The following is a 12,658-nucleotide window of genomic DNA, read 5'->3' as shown; positions in this document are numbered from 1 at the left end:
CACAAAATCGACATATTGGGGGCTCTTTTGAGCGTTCACTAGTATATCATGAATACATTGTACTCCCAATTGTTGGGGAATACGGGTGTACAAACTTTCCACGTCTATGGATGCCAGTGTGTAAGTGCTGTTCCAGTGTATATCCCTAATGGCCTTAAGGAAGGAATTAGTATCCTTTAAGTAGGAAGGAATGTCTGTCAACAGAGGGCGGAGAAGCCAATCGAGGTACTGGGATAGCGGTTCTGTTAGTGAGCCAATTCCTGCTACAATTGGCCGGCCAGGGGGGGGGGGGCGACATCGATTTATGCACTTTAGGTAAAAAATACCAAGCCGGATGTTTTGGACATTCCGGCAACAATTTAGTGGCAGTTCGCTCAGAAAGGATCCTCCTGTAGATTTTGTGCCTATAATAGCCAATTAAAATCGATAGAATTTGGGGGCGTGTCTCGTAGTGTTAACTCCTTCATTACATGTAAATTCACTTATGTTGTATATATCGTTTTTTGTCCTTGTAAACGGTTTTATATTGGTAAGACTATACGAAGATTGTATATAATAACATGTGAGAAAATGTCATGATGGCAACCCTGAAGTTTTGAGGTTTGCAGGAATCACACAGGTTAAAGTTAACCCCCTTGGAGGAGACAGGAATCGTAGTCTTTTGAGAGAGGAAAGTAGGCAGATAATCGGTTTTGATGCAACAGGCATCTTAGGACGTAATGATAAAAACGATTATAGTGTATTCTTGTAATTGTCTCTTAATAATTCCAGTTTGCCTTTTCATACTCACTCTGTTTTTTATATATACATATATTAGTGTTTACAATTAGAGGTATGAAGGTCTTGTATGCTGCTGATTATAAGATAATGTTTACTTCGTACTTTTCATCTGTCGATGCTACTACATGTGCATATCGCCTTGCTTTGTTTTTATACATTTTGTAAGTTGTTTTATTAATATTCACCATGCACTTTGCTTGTAGCTCTGGTGTGTGTGTACTGTTTCCATGGCGATACTTGCTGGCGTCGATGCATATATTGTGCGCGACGCGGGCGAGTGACGTCATTGGCTTGATGATGCGCCAGTAGGCGCGAAACGGCCCGTCGCCAGGTCCCGCACCTCCCTGTACTATGCACCCGAAATAAAGATACTTCACAGTATTGGTGAGTGCCACATATCTTTCTCCTTCACTTGGAATATGTTTGGACTGTACGGTATGACAGCAGAGCACCACTAGCTGTGCCATCACATAAGGACTGTATTGTCGGAGTCTGTCACGGATACCAGTATTGCCCCATTTTGGTTGTGTGTGCGACCATTTGATTTGGATTGTGCCGAGTGTTACTATCAACTACTTATTCTTTATATTTGCAACTGCCGGAACGGTCCGTCGGGGGTTGAGCCGTCTCCACACAGCACAGATATTGGTTGCATATTGCAGCAATCACCAGTGTCAGTAGTGATCGCGATTGTGAACCCTTGAAATGCTAGTGGCAAAGCATATGCAGATGTGGAAACGATCAGGGTCACGATCCCACTGCAAACACTTAACCTGAAAAACAATTGAAAAAAATGTCACACACCCTAAGGGCCGTTCCACACTAGCGAGTGTGATGCGATGAACTCGCATCACACTCGCAACGCATGCTGCTCGGAACGCACGGCCTGAACGCTGCACACCGGGAGTGAACTGACATGCTGAGTTCACTCCCAGTGTGCAGCGTTGGGGCCGTGCGTTCCGAGCAACATGCGTTGCGAGTGTGATGCGAGTTCTTCGCATCACACTCGCTAGTGTGGAAGGGGCCTAAGGGTGCGGTCACACGTTGCTTTTAACGCATGCGTTTAAAAACGCATCGGAATAGCTGAAGATTGAATTGCCTAATTGAACAGCTGTTAACACTTACGTCTACAAAACGCAAATGTTAACGTTTGCGTTAACAATGCGTTAATGGTTGCGTTTTGTAAACACACGTGTTAACAGCTGTTTAATTAGGCAAATCAATCTTCAGCTATTCCGATGCGTTTTTAAACGCATGCGGTAAACGCGACGCGTGACCGCACCCTAAAAGTTAAACCCACCACCTATTATTTATTTCCTATTATGGAAATAAAAATAAACAAATGCAATCATTTGATATTACCACGTCCCGAAAGTACCGATTAGAGATGAGCGAACATACTCGTCTGAGCTTGATGCTCGTTCGAGCATTAGCGTACTCGAAACTGCTCGTTGCTCGTACGAATACTTCGCCCGCTCGAGAAAATGGCAGCTCCCGCCGTTTTGCTTTTTGGCGGCCAGAAACAGAGCCAATCACAAGGCAGGAGACTCTGCACTCCACCCAGCATGACGTGGTACCCTTACACGTAGATAGCAGTGGTTGGCTGGCCAGATCAGGTGACCCTGGGATAGACTAGCCGCTGCCCGCGCTGCTCGGATCATTCTCTGTCTGGATGCCGCTAGGGAGAGAGCTGCTGCTGCTCAGGGAAAGCGTTAGGGTGTTCTATTAGAATAGTGTTAGGCAGGAGTGATTCTATAAGAACCCAACAGCACTTCTTAGGGCTACAATAACGTTATACTTGTTTTTTTTTTTATTTGCAGCTAGTACCATATTGTGAGGAATTTGCAGGGGGACTTGCTACCGTTGTGTTTAGCTCTTAGGCCTCTTGCACACTAGCGTTGCGTTTCACGTGCGGGTGCAATGCGTGAAAAACTGACGTTTTTGCTGCGTTTTTGTTTCATTTTTGTTCGCGTTTTTTTGCGTTTTCGGTGCGTTTTTCACGCGCTTTTTTTAAGTCAATGGGACTTTTTCAAAGGGACCAAGGTTCGGGAATAAAATGTTTTATTTAATTGAAAAATAATGTCTTCTGATAAGTTGCAAACATCTGCGATCTATTCTTCACTGTTCCGCGCGCGTATATTATCTCCCGACAAGTTAGCAGATGTGAAGAACAGTGAAGAATAGAATAAAAACAGTGAACACAGTGAACACAGTGAACACAGGATCATTTAAGATAAAAACACAGTGCAGAACACAGTGCAGAATAGATTACAGATGTTCGGCACATCTGCTTACTTGTCGGGAGATACGCGCGGAGCGGTGCGAACAAAATAGCATGTGAAGAACAATATATATGTGTGTAAAGAACACATTGCAGATGTTTCCATACATCTGCAATGTCTTCTTCACACATATATATTGTTCTTCACATGCTATTTTGTTCGCACCGCTCCGCGCGTATCTCCCGACAAGTAAGCAGATGTGCCGAACATCTGTAATCTATTCTGCACTGTGTTCTGCACTGTGTTTTTATCTTAAATGATCCTGTGTTCACTGTGTTCACTGTGTTCACTGTTTTTATTCTATTCTTCACTGTTCTTCATTGTGTTTTTTTAATTAAATGATCGTTCGCGAGCAGGGGAAATACTGTTATACTGGTCACCTAGCAACCCTTACGTTTAAAACGCATTGCACTCGCATTGCACTTGCAATGTTTGCGAGTGCAATGCGTTTTTGATACGTCCCCATAGACTTGAATGGTGCGTGAAAAATGCGCGTGAATCGCAAAAATAGAGCATGCTGCGATTTTGACGCGCGTGCAAACGAACGCAAGCACGCGCGTTGAAAACCACGCAAATGGAGAAAGACCCATTGAATACAATGGGACAGAGTGCAATGCGAGTTCTGAGCGTCAAATGCACGCGCAGAACTCGCGCGTGAAAAACGCCAGTGGAGAAGGGGCCTTAGTGACACACATATCCACCTCAAACACCAAAGTGGGAAAATTTATTAGGGGTTTGATTTCAATTAGGCACAGTCTGCCATTTACTTTTTATTTTACGTTTATTTTTTCATAACTCAGCGTCATCTCATCTGGCATAGTAGTGTGCTTTCATACTTGGCTAGAAAATAGCCATAGCAGAATCCAAACGGCTTACTTACGCCTACAGTAGCGTTATATATATTTTATTTCTGGTTGATCTGCTGGTGGCTGTCTTTGCTGCAGTGCATCTACTACCAAATTGTGAGGAATTTGTAGTGAGACTTGCGACCTTTGTGTTTTGCGCTTAGTGACGCACATATCCATCGCAAAGACCGAAGTGGGACAATTTATTAGGGGTTGGATTTCAATTAGGCACAGTCTGCCAGTTTCTTTATATTTTACGTTTATTTTTTCATAACTCAGCTTCATCTCATCTGGCATAGCAGTGTGCTTTCATACTTGGCTAGAAAATAGCCATAGCAATAGGATATCATCGTTTGGTTTTAAAAACTAAAAAACACAAAAAAAAAAAAACACACAAAAAAACACAAAAAAAAGTAAAAAAAAAAATTAAAGTTATAACTTTCATTTTCAAAATGTTTAACCCGAGGGCTAGGGGTAGAGGACGAGGGCGGGGACGTGGGCGTCCAACTACTGCAGGGGTCAGAGGCCGTGGTCCTGGGCGGGGTGAGACACCACCTGCTGATGAGGGAGCAGGGGAACGCCGCAGAGCTACACTCCCTAGGTTCATGTCTGAAGTTACTGGGACTCGTGGTAGAGCACTGTTGAGGCCAGAACAGTGCGAACAGGTGATGTCGTGGATTGCCGACAATGCTTCGAGCAATTTGTCCACCAGTCAGTCTTCCACGCAGTCCACCCATGTCACCGAAATCGGCACTCCTCCAGCTCCTGCACCTCAGCCTCCTCCCCCCCCAGTCTGCCCCCTCCCAGGAAAATTTGGCATTTGAACCGGCATACTCTGAGGAACTGTTTTCTGGACCCTTCCCACAGTCACAAACCACTTGTGCGGTTGCTGCTGAGCAATTTTCCGATGCCCAGGTTTTCCACCAGTCGTAGTCTGTGGGTGATGATGACCTTCTTGACGTAGTGGAAGAAGTGTGTAAAGAGGTGTCCGACGATGAGGAGACACGGTTGTCAGACAGTGGTGAAGTTGTTGTCAGGGCAGGAAGTCCGAGGGGGGAGCAGACTGAGGGATCGGAGGATGATGACGTGACAGACCCAAGCTGGGTTGAGAGGCCGGGTGAACACAGTGCTTCTGAGACGGAGGAGAGTCCTCGACCAGAACAGGTTGGAAGAGGCAGTGGTGGGGCCAAATGGAGAGGCAGGGCCAGAGCAGGTGCATCAGCGCCAAATGTTGCCCGTAGTCAAGCTCCCGTGGCAAGGGCTAGATTTTCAGAAGTCTGGAGGTTCTTTAAAGAAACACCGGATGACCGACGGACTGTGGTGTGCAACCTTTGCCAAACCAGGATCAGCAGGGGTTCCACCACTACTAGCTTAATTACCACCAGTATGCGCAGGCATATGAATGCTAAACACCCCACTCAGTGGCACCAAGCCCGTTCACCTCCGGCTGTGCACACCACAGCTCCTTCCCCTGTGTCAGCTGATAGTCAGCCCCCTGCCCAGGACCCTGCCACAAAAACCCCATCGTCGCCTCCACGATCCTCCACAGCATCCACCAGCGTTCAGCTCTCCATACCCCAGACGCTGGAGCGGAAACGCAAATATAGTGCAACCCACCCGCACGCCCAAGCCCTTAATGTCCACATCTCCAGATTGCTTAGCCTGGAGATGCTGCCCTATAGGCTAGTAGAGACCGAGGCCTTTCGCAACCTCATGGCGGCGGCCGCCCCTCGGTATTCAGTCCCCAGCCGCCACTACTTTTCCCGATGTGCCGTCCCAGCCCTGCACCAGCACGTGTCAGACAACATCATCCGTGCCCTGACCAACGCCATTTCTGACAAGGTCCACCTGACCACGGACACGTGGACGAGTGCTGCCGGGCAGGGCCACTATATATCGCTGACGGCACATTGGGTTAACTTGGTGGAGGCTGGGACCGAGTCTGACCCTGCGGCTGGTCATATACTGCCGACGCCGAGGATTGCGGGGCCTACCTCGGTCCAGGTCTTTCAGGCATACTATGCCTCCTCCTCCTCCCGCCCCTCCTCCACCTCCTCCTCCGAACTACCATCCGTGGGCATGGCGCCATCAGTCGCTAGCTCTAGACACAGCAGCAGTGCCGTCGCTAAGCGACAGCAGGCGGTGCTCAAACTGCTGAGCCTAGGCAATAAAAGGCACACCGCCCAAGAGCTATTACAGGGCATCACGGCGCAGACTGATCTGTGGCTGGCACCGCTGAACCTGAAGCCAGGCATGGTTGTGTGTGACAACGGCCGTAACCTGGTGGCGGCTCTGCAACTCGGCAGACTGACACATGTGCAATGCCTGGCCCATGTGTTTAATCTGATAGTTCAGCGTTTCCTCAAGACATACTCCAATCTGTCTGATTTACTCACGAAGGTGCGCCGCATCTGTGCGCATTTCAGGAAGTCCAGCACAGATGCTGCCACTCTCAGGGCAGCGCAGCGCCGCCTCCAACTGCCCGCTCACCGACTGTTGTGCGACGTGCCCACGAGGTGGAATTCAACATTAACCATGTTATCCAGAGTTTACCAGCAGCGCAGAGCGATTGTAGACTGCCAGATGTCAACTTCCACCAGAACTGGTAGTCAGGTCAGTCAGCTTCCTCAAGTCTACAATGAGGAGTGGACGTGGATGTCTGATATCTGTCAGGTGCTGAGTAACTTTGAGGAGTCAACACAGATGGTCAGTGGCGATGCCGCCATCATCAGCCTCACCATCCCGCTGCTTGGCCTGTTGAAAAACTCTCTGATCAGCATGAAGTCGGAAGCTTTGCGCTCGTCACAAGAGACGGGGGAAGAAGATTCCCTTGTTGATAGCCAAAGCACCCTTAGGTCTGTTTCTCAGCGCATATCGGAGGAGGTTGAGGTGGAGGAGGATGAGGAGGAAGAGGAGGAGAATGTTGGCGAGACACAAGAGGGGACCATTGTTCAGTCCTTCACTGTTCAGCGTGTATGGGCAGAAGAAGAGGAGTTGGAGGAGTTGGTGGAGGAGGAAATGGACAGTCAGGCCAGTGAGGGGAGTGAATTCTTACGCGTTGGTACTCTAGCGCATATGGCAGATTTCATGCTAGGCTGCCTATCCCGTAACCCTCGCGTTCAAAGAATTTATTCCAGCACTGATTACTGGGTATTCACTCTCCTGGACCCACGGTACAAGCAAAATCTTTCCACTCTCATCCCTGGAGAGGAAAGGAGTGTGAGAATGCATGAATACCAGCAGGCCCTGGTGCACAAGCTGAAACAGTATTTCCCTTCTGACAGCGCTAGCGGCAGAGGGGGTACTTCTGCGGGACAAGTAGCGAGGGAGAGTAGGCGAGCAGGCAGCTTGTCCAGCACTGGCAAGGGTACGCTTTACAAGGCTTTTGCCAGCTTTATGTCACCCCAGCAAGACACTGTCACCTGTCCCCAGTCTCGGCAGAGTAGGGCTGATCTTTACAGAAAGATGGTGAGGGAGTACGTAGCTGACCATACCATCGTCCTAAATGATCACACAGCTCCCTACAACTACTGGGTTTCAAAGCTGGTCATGTGGCACGAACTGGCGCTGTACGCCTTGGAGGTTCTTGCCTGCCCTGCCGCTAGCGTGTTGTCCGAGCGGGTTTTCAGTGCAGCTGGTGGCATCATCACCGATAAGCGTACACGCCTGTCGACTGACAGCGCTGACAGGCTGACGCTTATTAAGATGAATAAAGCCTGGATTTCTCATCATTTCCAATCTCCACCAGGTGAAGGAAGCTCAACCTGAATAATTTATCCACTCCTCCTCCTCCTCATTTTCCTCCTTCTCCTCCTCTTTGTACACTAAAGCAGAGGAAACTGGCTATTTTTTGACAGGGCCCACTGGCTCTAGCTATAGTACTTTATGCATTTAATTTTTCTGGAGGGCCACCTACCCGGTCCTCTGTTTTAAACAATTTTTGGGAGTGCCACATACAGGCACTCAATCTATTCAATTTTTCTGGAGGGCCACCTACCTGCTCCTCTGTTTTAAACAATTTTTGGGAGTGCCACATACAGGCACTCAATCTATTCAATTTTTCTGGAGGGCCACCTACCTGCTCCTCTGGTTTGAAAACTTTTTTGGACTGCCACATACAGGCACTATCCAAATTAAATTGTCTCCATAGCAGCCTCCACACGTTGTCTCCATTGCTACCTCCAAAAGTCGTCCATATAGCTGCCTCCATACATCGTCCCCTTATCAAACGAGGTGTGTCAGGCAGAAATTTGGGTTGTTTTCATGGATTCCACATCAAAGTTGTTAACTTTGTCGCCACCCTGCTATGTTATCCACAAAATATACTGGCAAACTTTTATCATTTACCGATATTATTTCAGCGCTTCTTGCGCATCTGTTTACATTCCCCTCACCCGCCATATCCCAAACTTATAAGAACGCTACTACACTTGATCTTATACAAAAGGTTCTTAGAAGTGCTGTTTGGGGAGTAGCCTAGAGACAGGGGCTTGGATTGGCGAAAGCTCGTCTGGAAGCGGAGCGCCAGCTCCATGCCAAGATCCAACTAACATAGTTTTAACTGCAGCACCTTTAATCTACTACTAGTTCACTGCCTCCATACATGGTCCCCTTATCAAACGAGCTGTGTCAGGCAGAATTTTGGATTGTTTTCATGGCTTCCATGTTAACTTTGTCGCCACCCTGCTGTGTAATCCACAAAATATACTGGCAAACTTTTATCATGTACCGATATTATTTGAGCGCTTCTTGCTCACCTCCTTTGGTTCCTCTCTGCCACCCATTGGTTTGAAGCCTGAGTCCATTTAGGGTATGTCGCCATGCCACTCTCTAGCCTGCTGCCGCTGCCTCTGCATGCCGTCCCCTATAGTGTCAGGGTCAATTATTGGATGTTTTAGATGCTATCTAGCTTCATTCTGTCACTCTGTCATGGCCATGCTGTTGCCCATAATTTTTGCATAATGGTGCGATTAAGCAGCCTCAGAGGCATCCATGCATGCTGCCCCTGCTGTTTCCTGTCCATTTCCGTGGTGTTTCCATCCTTTTCTGAGGTTCCCAGGTGTTTGGTCAAGCTTCCCTGTGCAGAGCCTTGGTCCCCTTGAAAAATGCTCGAGTCTCCCATTGACTTCAATGGGGCTCGTTATTCGAGACGAGCACTTGAGCATCGGGAAAAGTTTGTCTCGAATAACGAGTACCCGAGCATTTTAGTGTTCGCTCATCTCTAATTGGCACAGAAAAATAATTATACAAAGTATGAAAAGGTTGAACAACATACAAATAGTAATACAGATAAAGATCTAAATGTACAAAATTCCATCTTGTATAATAATAGCAGAACTCTAATAGCAGTTAATCAATGGCAATGAATCAAATCCTGTCTGAGGTCAATACCCTGGGGTTGATGTATTTGTAAAATAAAAATATGACGCTCTACTATAAAGTTTTTTCACGTGTTCTCCTCCTCTGATCGGTTTTACAACTCATTCTATACTCTGCCATCTGAAATGAGAAGTGTCTTTATTGTAAATAGTTCTAAAGTGTCTAGAAAGTGCAGAAAGACAGATGTCTACCAATACAAACCCCAAGGGGATCTGCTGTATTTTAAATTTTACCTCCATTTGTTTTAATTTCTATAAAGATCTCAAAGGGTTAACAATCTTCCTAAAATCTGTTTCTAATAGTTTGAGGACGGCAGATTTGAAAATGGGTTGAGGTATAGGGGGGTTGCTAATATTATATATTTCAAAGCTCGATAAAAACAAAAAAGTCAATTTTGAAATCTTGAAAATACGGAAAAAACTGTTTGATTTGTAGCCGAGAGACATTAAAAAAAATTAAATATCCAGACATTTTAAAAAATTATGCAAACAGAAAGCAGAATATGAATAATTAATATTTAAAATGATGAAAATAGAAATTTTTTAAAAAAATTTCGCCATTAAAAAAAAAATCTAAAAAAACCTATTAACCAAATTTTTCCACTAACATGAAGTACAATATGTGATTCTCAAAATCACTTTGTTAAGTTAAAGTGTTAAAAAACTATAACCACATAAAGCAACATATGTCTGATTACAAAAAATGGGACCCATATACCGCGCCCCACAACAACGCTGCCCATAAATACCCCCCTTGGATTTAAGATCTGGCCCCAATATACAATCCCCCCAGTTAAGTTATATAAGGTAACCCAACAGATAAAGGATCTACAAGTTTTTGCACGGTCATTGATCCATCGTACTTGGAAGGTCCAGAGGATATTCCCTACCACAGCCGAACAAGAGGTCATGCAGATCCTAGATGAACCATTGGAAGGATCAATAGATACACAAACTAGATAGGGAAAGATACCCAACTGTATCTGCCCCAAATCTAAGAAATTTCGGACCCTCTCAACGCGTCCAGCCATTGATTTATTCGGCAGGCTCGTTACAGACGAGTTTACACGAATTCCTTGTACTATTGGCCATAACAATCTAACACCAGGAAATCATAAAGCACTTAACCCCTTCGTGGCTATGCCATTTTAGACCTTTAGGACCAGGCCTGACTTTTTAAATTTGCCCTGTGTCATGATAGGAGGTTATAACTTTGCGACGCTTTAACATATCCAGGGGATTTTGAGATTGTTTTACCGTCACACATTGTACTTCAAAGTAATAGAAAAATTTTGATGATATCTTTTGTGTTTAGTTATGAAAAAAATTGAAATTTGGCAAAAATTTCTGAAAATTATTCATTTTCAAAGTTCAAAATTTTCTGCTTTTCAGGCGGATAGTCATAGCACCCAAGTAACTTTATAACTAACATTTCCCGAATGTCTGCCTTATATCGGCACAGGGTTTTATACATCTTCTCTCTTTTCTAGGTTGTTAGGAGGTTCAGAATTTTGGGTGCAATTTTTTTCATTTTTATGAAAATCGCCAAAACCCTTATTTAGAGGCACATGCTCAGCTTTAACTGACTTTGAGAGGCCTAAACAGCAGTAAAACCCCATAAATCATGCCATTTTAGAAACTACACCCCTCAATGTGTAAAAAAAATCAACTTTAAGAAGTGTGTTAACCCTTTAGATGCTTCACATGGGTTAAAACAATATGGAGGTGTAATTTACAAGCTGTAATTTTTTTAGACAATGTATTAAGTTTGGCCAAAAATTAAACCGTTACAAAGTATTAAATGACAAAAAACTCCACAAAGTTTGATACCCAATTTCTCCCGAGTATGAGGATGCCCCATATGTGGTGGTGACTGCTGTACGGGCGCACGGCCGGGCATAGAAGGGAAGCTGCGCCATTCAGAGCAGATCTGCAATGTCACATTTTACAGGCTACAAAATGTTTCTTATTTTTTGTAATTTGGACATATGGGAGATTATTTTTTTTGTGGATGAAATCCACTTTTCAGGGACATCATTTACGGGGGGGCTCAATAGCCAATAATCAGATTTTATTAACTCTTTCTTGGTGGTGGTTAAAAAAATCATTAATTCTTGTTTATGGTTTTTAGCATTTTTTTTGCAGGACGTTCATCATACCATAAAAATAATGTGTCATCTTTATTCTAAGGGTCATCACGATTACAGCGATACCCCATTTATATGGCTTTTTTATGGTTAACTTGTTTTGCAGAATATAGAACTCATTTTGTGAGAAATTTTCCTGTTTTTGTATCGCCATGTAACAATGGGCAGAACATTTATATTTTTTTGTTTACAGCGCTGGTTTATAGCTTATTTTTTGCGGGACAAGCTGTACTTATTCTTGGTATCATGTCAGGGTAAATTTTACTTTTTGATTACTTTTTATGAGGTCAGATGTGAAAATTTCATAATTTTTGCAAGTTTTTTTGTGTTTTTTTTACGCCGTTTACCGTATGGGTTCAGTGACGATTTTATTTTATTGTACGGGTTGTAACGGACGTTGTGATGCCCAATATGTTGTGTTTTTTTCAGCTTCGGGCACAGTTTCCTACTGCTTCCGCATTAGCCCCGAGACTATTACCGCTTCTCCGCTCCTCACAGCTCTGTGCTGAAGGAGTGCAATACATAGAGGAACTGCCGACGGCTCTATAGACTCAGAAGTCGCGTGACCATTGGGTCTAAAGGGGTTAATCAGAGCTGCTGGGTCTAATCAGCACCACCAGTGACAGGTGACCATTTCCCACCGCTCTTATAGATGCCCCAGCTACAGGGGAAAACTTGTAAAAGAAAAAAAAGTGAAAATGTCCCCCGGAGGTCTTTTATGAAGTACTTTTACAAAGTAAAAACAAACACATACATACAAAATATTAACAAAAATTTGCTAAAAATGCCCGGTCACTAGAGGCTTTTCAGGCACTGTCACTAAGGGGTTAAAGGGGTTTCCCACAAAAGAAAAATATCACATTTAAATCCCCCGGTGATATTAACACAATAAAGATCATTTTAACCCCTTACTTTAAAAGTTCACTCACTGTTTTAGCTTTTATCACTCTCTAGGCTGCTCAGTGCAAAATCCCAGGGTGTGGGTGGGGACTCTCTAAGCTGACACATTATGAGCCATTTAGTTCTGTGTGGTGACAGTGTGGCTAGATTATCAGGGTACAGGTGTATATACACTTTCATCTGGCTTCTGACATTGCACTAGCACACTGACACATAGCAAGAGAGATGAGAGATGCATGAGATTACACAGAGGCAGGACAGACAGAGACTGACAGACTTTTACACTGTTACACTGTGAGCTCTGCTACATCTCTCAGATATGTGCC

Source organism: Engystomops pustulosus, chromosome 10, assembly GCF_040894005.1.
Source record: "Engystomops pustulosus chromosome 10, aEngPut4.maternal, whole genome shotgun sequence".
In the NCBI taxonomy this organism is placed as follows: domain Eukaryota; kingdom Metazoa; phylum Chordata; class Amphibia; order Anura; family Leptodactylidae; genus Engystomops; species Engystomops pustulosus.
The sequence above is the reverse complement of the archived record's forward strand: the minus strand, read 5'-3'. Positions refer to the sequence as shown.